This window comes from Equus przewalskii, chromosome 26 (genome assembly GCF_037783145.1).
Source record: "Equus przewalskii isolate Varuska chromosome 26, EquPr2, whole genome shotgun sequence".
NCBI lineage: Eukaryota > Metazoa > Chordata > Mammalia > Perissodactyla > Equidae > Equus > Equus przewalskii.
In genome coordinates, this window is record NC_091856.1 from 9935695 (window position 1) to 9943646 (window position 7952).

Consider the following 7952-nt stretch of genomic DNA (forward strand, 5'->3'; position numbering starts at 1 on the left):
GAGTCAGGAACTCGCTGCTACTTAGCATTAAGAGAGAGGGTGGCAGGGGATCCACAAGATGCTTTGTGACCCAATAATAGAGGACAGTTATCCAATCCCCTCAAAAATAACAATAATTATAATAAATCTGGGACACTAAGAGGCCAGCACAGGAGTTTCCCAGGACACCCTAAGATAGGCAGGTAGAGCTGGTGGCCTGGGACTTCAGGTGCCTAAAGTGCCTGAAGCAGTCCCACTAATAACCTGTGGCCCCAGGGAAGCCCCACACCTGCGCTCTGCCTCTGAGAGACAAGGAAGTTGACTGAGGATAGAGAGCCTAGGGTCTATATTCTATGATACAGGTTTCCTAGATGCAAAGTATTCATCCCAGATGCAGGCCAGATGCAAACATGGACCCCTCAGCAGATACTGGATAAAGGGGTGGTAATGGCCAAGGCCAGTCAGGCTGCTGCATTTCAGTGGATGTGGGTCTGTGTTCCTTCCGTATTAGCTTCTCTGATGTCCCAACACCATATATCCACCTCTCCCTACACCCAGCATTTCCCCTGCCTTGAGATGCAATTACAGAAAGAAGTGAAAGGGAGGAAATATCAATTTGATGGAATAACACTGAAGTGACTAAAAACAAATCTGAATTTACTGATTCTACCTAGAATTGCCCAAATTAAGTTTCTCTGCCATCAGGTGAAAACAGTAGCTTAACAATAGAGATTAAATTTAGTTATAGACATGACACCCCATCTTCTTTTGCTATCCAAAGTCTGTGGATTTCCTAATTGTGTTACTGTACAACAAAATGTATTCTTAGTGCTGTCGAGTAGATTCTGACTCCTAGCGACGCTGTGGACAGCAGGGCAGAACCCAGCCCGGTCTTTTCGAGCCATTCTCTCGCTTTCTGGCACTATATCAGACAATGCTCCGATGCTATCCACAGGGTTTTCCTGGCCAATTTTTTCAGAAGTGGGTGGCCAGGTCCTTCTTCTTCGTCTATCTTAGTCTGGAAGCTCCACTGAAAGCTGGGTGACCCTGCTGGTATTTGAAATACAGGTGGCATAGCTTTCAGCATCACGGCAACACAAGGCCGCCACAGTACGACAACTGACAGATGGGCGGTGTGGTTCCCTGACTAGGAAGCAAACCCAGGCTATGGCAGTAAGAGCACTGAATCTTAACCAGTAGACCACCAGGGCTGGCTAACAAAATGCGTATGAGCAAAAGTAAGAGTTGGTTGTGGTAAAACATATATATTTATATTTGCTATAAATAGCCTTACCCGGCTATAAATTTGTGTGGTATATAGAAAGGAACTCTAAGTCTCTGTATGTCCTTCAACAACACGTATTCTGTACAATTTTACCTCTTTTCCAATGTGTGATGACAGTACACAATATTCTGTAAGCAATTTCTCTCGCACAGACTAACACTTTTTTTTCCTTTCCTCACTTTCCAAGGTGAGATCATTGCAAACAGAACTTTAAGAAAGCTGTATACGGTAGATTTTCTAAAATGAAAAAATGGAAACACCCTAAACTTTAAATATAGAAGAATAATCAAGTAAATTATGATATACTGTGAATTACTGTCAGTTACTAAAAGTCAGAATTTCAAAAAATATTTAACACTGAGAAAAGCCACTCAGTTTACATCAGTCTGGCAGTGTTATGGAGTGTTAAACATGTAATATGCTCTGTAAAGACGGGAACAGCTATTTTTCAGTTTGAGGATATTTATAGCTCACTTGTCTGGGTCAAATACACTTGTTCTTTAACGACACATAAAAGTCACCTCTTCACTGAGCCTTCTCTGATTATCAGTCAGAATGAATCAAAAGTACCCTCCTTTGTGCTTCATCTCTGCTCTGCACTGAGATGTCATTACATGTGTGGCATTGTCTTATTTGTAATCTTGCTGTGTCTTGCTTATCTCTGTATCACCAACCACTAGCGTTGAGATTATCCCACATTAGCTGCTCAGTCAATGTTTGTTGAATGTATACAAAAGAGACAGGGCCCTGATTTTAGATCCTATTACTCAAAACAAGTTTCTTGGTTAATTGAGGGGCTTACACCTGAAAGAGAATTATCGAGGTTGATAAACACTAAAAAGAAAAATAAAACAAAGGAAGAGGAAAACTGACATGGATTCCAGAAGTCACAAGCAAATTTATTGACCATTCATAAAAAGAAAGCTTCAAAAATGCCCTGGGAGCTCTGAACATATATTTGAAGGAGGATATCCTTCCTTCCTGGATTCTGTCAAGTGATCAATTGATCAATTAGAGATCTGTCACACCAGCAGTTTATCTTAAAATTAGACTGCTCTTATCAGCAAGTTGTTTGATTAGCATACAAGCCACAAGACTGCATTTCACTTGATTTATTTTTCCTTTGTTAATTTTCTGGAGGGGAGGAAATTAGCCAAAATGAAGGAAAAAAATGGTGTAAAGAAACAAATTATGGATCAACCATTAAAACTCCAAATGTCATGCTTATTATTTACCAGGAATTCAAATTGGGCTTTCATTAATATTTCACCTCAAAACTCTAATTGTAAGTCCATACCTTGACTAATATGGTAAACATAGTCTGAGAGTCAGCTCTGATTCTCAATACGTAGTACTTTTAGCTATTTTAAACGCTATTTGTGGTAATTGCTGGTTTAAATTTCTTCCAATAATAGAATTCCATTGTGCTTACAAAATCTTGGTTGGGTCTTTCAGCATTTGTCATGAGTCTGAGTAAAGAACACGGAAGTTCTTGTATGGGGCAGGATTCAGGTATTCTATAGATTGGGTTTATAGAACATCTGGCAAAAGCAGTAAGGATTAGCAACCCCACAGGCTCTCTGCCCCAAATCCCTGTCATGCAAATTAATGGTCTGCTCAATTGTGACTAACGAATAGTGTCAATCAACCATGCTCTAGGGAGTTCAGGAGAATCTGAAGTAGAAGAACCAATAACCTGGGAGCTAAAATTTAGAGCTAGAATTTACTTCTGCTTCAGTTTATGCCCTTCCACGTCTGTCTACTAAAAATTCCCCCTGAAGAATGAGACTGAGCAACACCTACATTTGAACACAAGTCTAGCCTCTAAACAGATGTCCTTCTGCAGTCTCACTAAATGTTTTGAATTTTGAATTTATCAGCTCTAAATTGTGTTGAATCTTACGTTCCTGCTGCCTCCATGAAAGTAATAGAATCATAGACTGGGACTTCAGCCATGATTTAACACAGTGGTTCTCCATAGGATTATTAGTACTAGGGAACATTCTAGAAATTTGTGGGTGCATTTTTTTTGGTTGTTGCAATTCCTGGGGATCAGACTGCGATTTAGCCGTTAGGAGTCAGAGACACTAAATGTCCTACAAGGTGTGGGACAGCTGCCCAAAATGAAGACTTATCTCACATCCTATGTGACTTGCAAATATCTCTTAAAGATCAGTGGTTCTCAAACTTTAGCCTACTTCAGAATCACCTAGAGGGCTTGTTAAAACAGAGTGCTGGTCTCCACCCTCAGTTTCTGAATCAGTGGGCCAAGAATGGGACCAGAGAATTTGCGTTTCTAACAAGTTCCCAGTTGCTGATGCTGCTGATCCAGGGACCACACTTTGAAAACTATAGCTCTAGATAGATAGTCATGTAGGTGGAAAATTTGTTTGCAGTTACTGAGTCAGAAAATGAGACCCATTTTTATGTGTAAAAAGCTGTTTTTTCATGGTTTTAATATACACTAAATATTCTGATACTGCATCTACCACGTAACTTAAAAGACTTGAACTTTGTTGTGTTCAGACTTTAAAAGAGTTGTTTAACATTTCAGAAAATCATATCACCAAAAATTAGTCATTACCAGTGCCAATGCCCATACCAATAGTACACACCTCTATCTACCTGCATTTATAGCATTCACATATAAATATATAACAGAAGGGGTTGAAATTTATTTTAACAAACTTAGAACCAAATATTAGTAAATTAATAAAGAGATACGAAAATCATGGATCTCTCTGTATTTCATTAACCTAAGTTATTTCAAAGTATTTTACCATTGTCATCTTATTATAGCATGGATGTAAATATTACATATTGAAGTCATTCATTTGTTTTGAATATGCCAGTTGGTTTTTGGTCTTATTCTGATATTGTTGGCCCTGATAAAGCTGAGAACCACTGACCTTGTCCAAACTCTTCAGTTATTTTTTGTGGAAATGGAGACTCAGCGAAAATTTAAATGCATTTACCAGGGAACCCATAGCTACTTAGAGAAACTGACTCTTCAAAAATCTGAGTTTACCAATTTCAAATCCAATGATCCCACAGGTAGAATAAAAAGAATGTAGTCGGCTTTGTCCTTTTCCTCATTTCAATGTAAAGGCAAGAAGTTGAATACAGAGATTCATGTAATCTGCTCATGAATGATAACAGCAACTGAATTTTCTGCATGGCTTCAGGTATAATTTTTCTATGGAAAATTTCACCTATTGGTATTCTCCATCTAATATCTATAAACCCAGAGGCTCCTGTTGGAGGCAAAAAAATTGTGTTGTAGATGATCCCTTTTTCATTATAGCATACCTTTGCTCTGCCTTCAAATGCTAAGAAATTGGTTCAGGCAGCATTTTGAAAGGGATACATTTCCTGGGAAAAGGCACGGAAATGGAGGCAATCATCTCCAACTGACAGAAAAGAGCCGTGAACTCAGAAAGGCTGGGAACCTAATCAATACTGAATCAGACTAAGCACAATGAAGTACCAGATTATTAGATAGTAGCCTTCAAAAGTGCAATCCTTACAATCCAGGAAGAGCCTGGCTGCTTTGAAAGCCTGGCTCAGCATTTATTAAGCGCTCGCATCACACACATCATGGGTTGCTGAGAACCGGTCAAAAGTTTACTACGACAGGGTACAATAATTTAATATGTCTTTATATGTGACCTGGAGAAATGAATCATTTTCAGCAGCTTATATATTTTAAGCTTATTACTTTAGCTTTCCACAGAATCGATGCCCCTGCATTGGTTTTATTGCTGCTATTGTTGTTGTTATTATTGTTTTACGGTTACAGTTTTCTGTTGTTTGTTGTTTTGTATAGCTCTCTCAACAATAGAGTCATTACAAGAAGCAGCAATATGAAATTAGCGCAGTAAAGAGCCTTAATTATTCTAAGGAACTACAGAATTTTGTTTTCCTCTCTCTGATCATAAACAATATGTAACACATCTAGTCTCTGCTTTCATTTTTTGTGCCAGGAAACTCAAAGCCCAAATTAGAATACAACCATCAGAAATATTTGGGCCCCCATCATAGGCATATTTGTCTTTTCCTTCCCACTCTTGTAATTTTTTTCTATGTTAATGCAATTTTATCAACTTGGTTATTGTTGTGGTCTACCTCAAATCCTTTACTGAATGATGTGGAGGGTGGATAAATAGATTCAAATAAACAGGATTATAATACTGTCCCATAGACAATACTAATATTGGCATGCCTAAGGGGAGATGCCAAGTAGTTCATTGGATAAATAAGGCCAAGGTTCAGATATAAAATAAAGATATACATTCTGGAATCAATGGCATGTACACATGTTTTTGAGGTCACAGTAATGAATGCTGCCACCTAGGGAGAGAGTGTAGAAAAAAGAACATTGAGAACAGAGTCCCATACTTCTCTGTGTCTTCTCTTCCTTCTACCCCTTCACTCCTAGGAGCAAGCCAAGGGGAAAAAAGTATAACAAACTTGTGCCCCATCAGATCCTTGGACTGTGATTGAGTGGGTGATAATTCCTCATCACCCAGCTGTCAGTTGTGCAAATTCTGTTAATTGATCCAATGGCAGGTTTGCTGGAAACTGGATGGGATCTTATAACAACCTTATCTCATGGAGGGTTTTAGTTTTAGTTTTGTTTTGGTTTTGCTTTTTTGCATTCTATTTCCTACTCATTTGAGCATGGAAAATACAAGAACTCATAATTCTAATTTTCCTGTTATTGCCACCATTGTCTTTGGACAAAATGAACAAAGATCATGGAGTCTGAAAAGGCAGAAGGAGAAAAGAATCACAATAATACAAAGGAAACCTGAAGAAAATAGATTTATATGGGATTTTCAATACTTACAGAGTGTGTTCACCTATGCTTTTCCTACAGCAAATATTTGGGGTAGAGGTATCGGACATGTCCCAGTACTCCAGGCATCGTGTACACACCAGAGATAGGGACAGAGAGGGATAAGCCTTCAGTGAGCTTACAGTGGATTTCATAGTGTCTTATACTTTATTTATTTCACTTTCAAAACAGCACACACTTTTTTTTTAACTTCCATTTAACAGGTACAAATTAAGTCTAATTTGTCCTGCAACACACAAAAGAAGGGAAGAATTAGTGCAAAATTTTGTATAATAGCTAGGTTTAAGTGTTGAGTGATTGCGTTCAAAAAAAATACATATGTATATATAAAAATTAGAAGGCAGAATCTGGAGTTGTTTTCTAGAATGATACTCTATTTTTATGTAGTTAACAGATTTCTCAGTTATAGCCAGAGTCGTTACAAACTAAAACCCATAACATTTTAAAATAAGCCCAGAAGAACAAGGCACACGTTTCTTTTAATCTTTTCTAAAGATATGAGAAGAGTTTCATTTACATCTTCAAAAAATGTTAAATGAGACTTTATGCCAAATTAGTTATTGAAGAAAGAAGGAGAAAAGAGCAAATTTTGAAAACTAAGAGATAGCAAAAAATCCTGTTCTATAAAGAGATCCCTGTACAATTGGGTTGAGTACATCACCTGACTGTGTGGTGGAAGTAGTCTTTTAATAGAGATGCAAAACAGAAATCTGGACTAGTTCTAGGATAATGGCTAAGTGCTCAGTAGGGATGGATGTTAAGTACTCTGGTTTATTACATTCTGTTTATTGCATTTTGAATACATTTAAATGACAACTTAATGTAGATGAAATTATAAGGAGTGTATTTTCTGCCAGCCACTTTTTAGTGAAAACCCTTGAGATAGGACCAGAGATCAGAGGCTAAGTCTTTATTACATTAGGAAAACAAGAATGAATTTCTAAAAATAAAAGGGCAACTCCCAGCTGTGAAGAGTTTTATGTTTGCTTTTAACAGACTTTTCACTCCCAAGCCATGACTCACATTTAAGAGTTCCGCCCTCCAGAACAGACCCCTGAAGCAGAGAGTTTTAAATCATAAACTTTAAGAAAACATTGATTCATTGAAACTTTTGAAGGCATAAATATAGACTTTGTGTGACCTTATCCAGGATGGGGAAACATTGGTCAATCATGAAACACTGAGTCACTGAAGGGTAAAAACCTTCACTAGAACATCATGACCAAAAAAAAATTTCAAGTGATGAGGTGTTTTTGTGTTTGTTTTCAGGAAAAATAAATATAAAATATTATATTTCCTGTCTTTAAAAAGTAAGAACAGAAGACACAAAACTTGTATCTTTTAACTCTCATTGTTATGGGATGATTTAGCAACAACAACCAAAAATACATTTATTACTATTATTGATATTTAAGGGAAAGGGAGAAACAAGAGGCAAAGGAAAAAAGAGATGAGTTAAATAAGAGAAGGAAGGTAGAGGCAGAGGAGAGAATCCAGCTGAGAAGCAGGGAGGAGAGAAGAGAAAGAACCACATGCTTAAAAACACAAAAGAACATCTTTACTATTAGGATTAGGTTTTGCTGAAGATAGCAGAAAACACAAAAATAACAGTGGCTTAAACAAAGTAGATTTTTATTTCTCTTTCCCATAAAAGCCTGAGCAGGCAGAGACAGCTCTAGCATCAGGGGCCCCACAACTGTCAGTCACCCTGGCTCATTCAGTCATATTGCCCTGCCCACCATAATATGGTGTCATATACTCCAAGATGGCTGCTCCCATGTTCCTCCACCAAGTCCATACTCTAACCATCCTTTAGGAGCAAGGGATAAA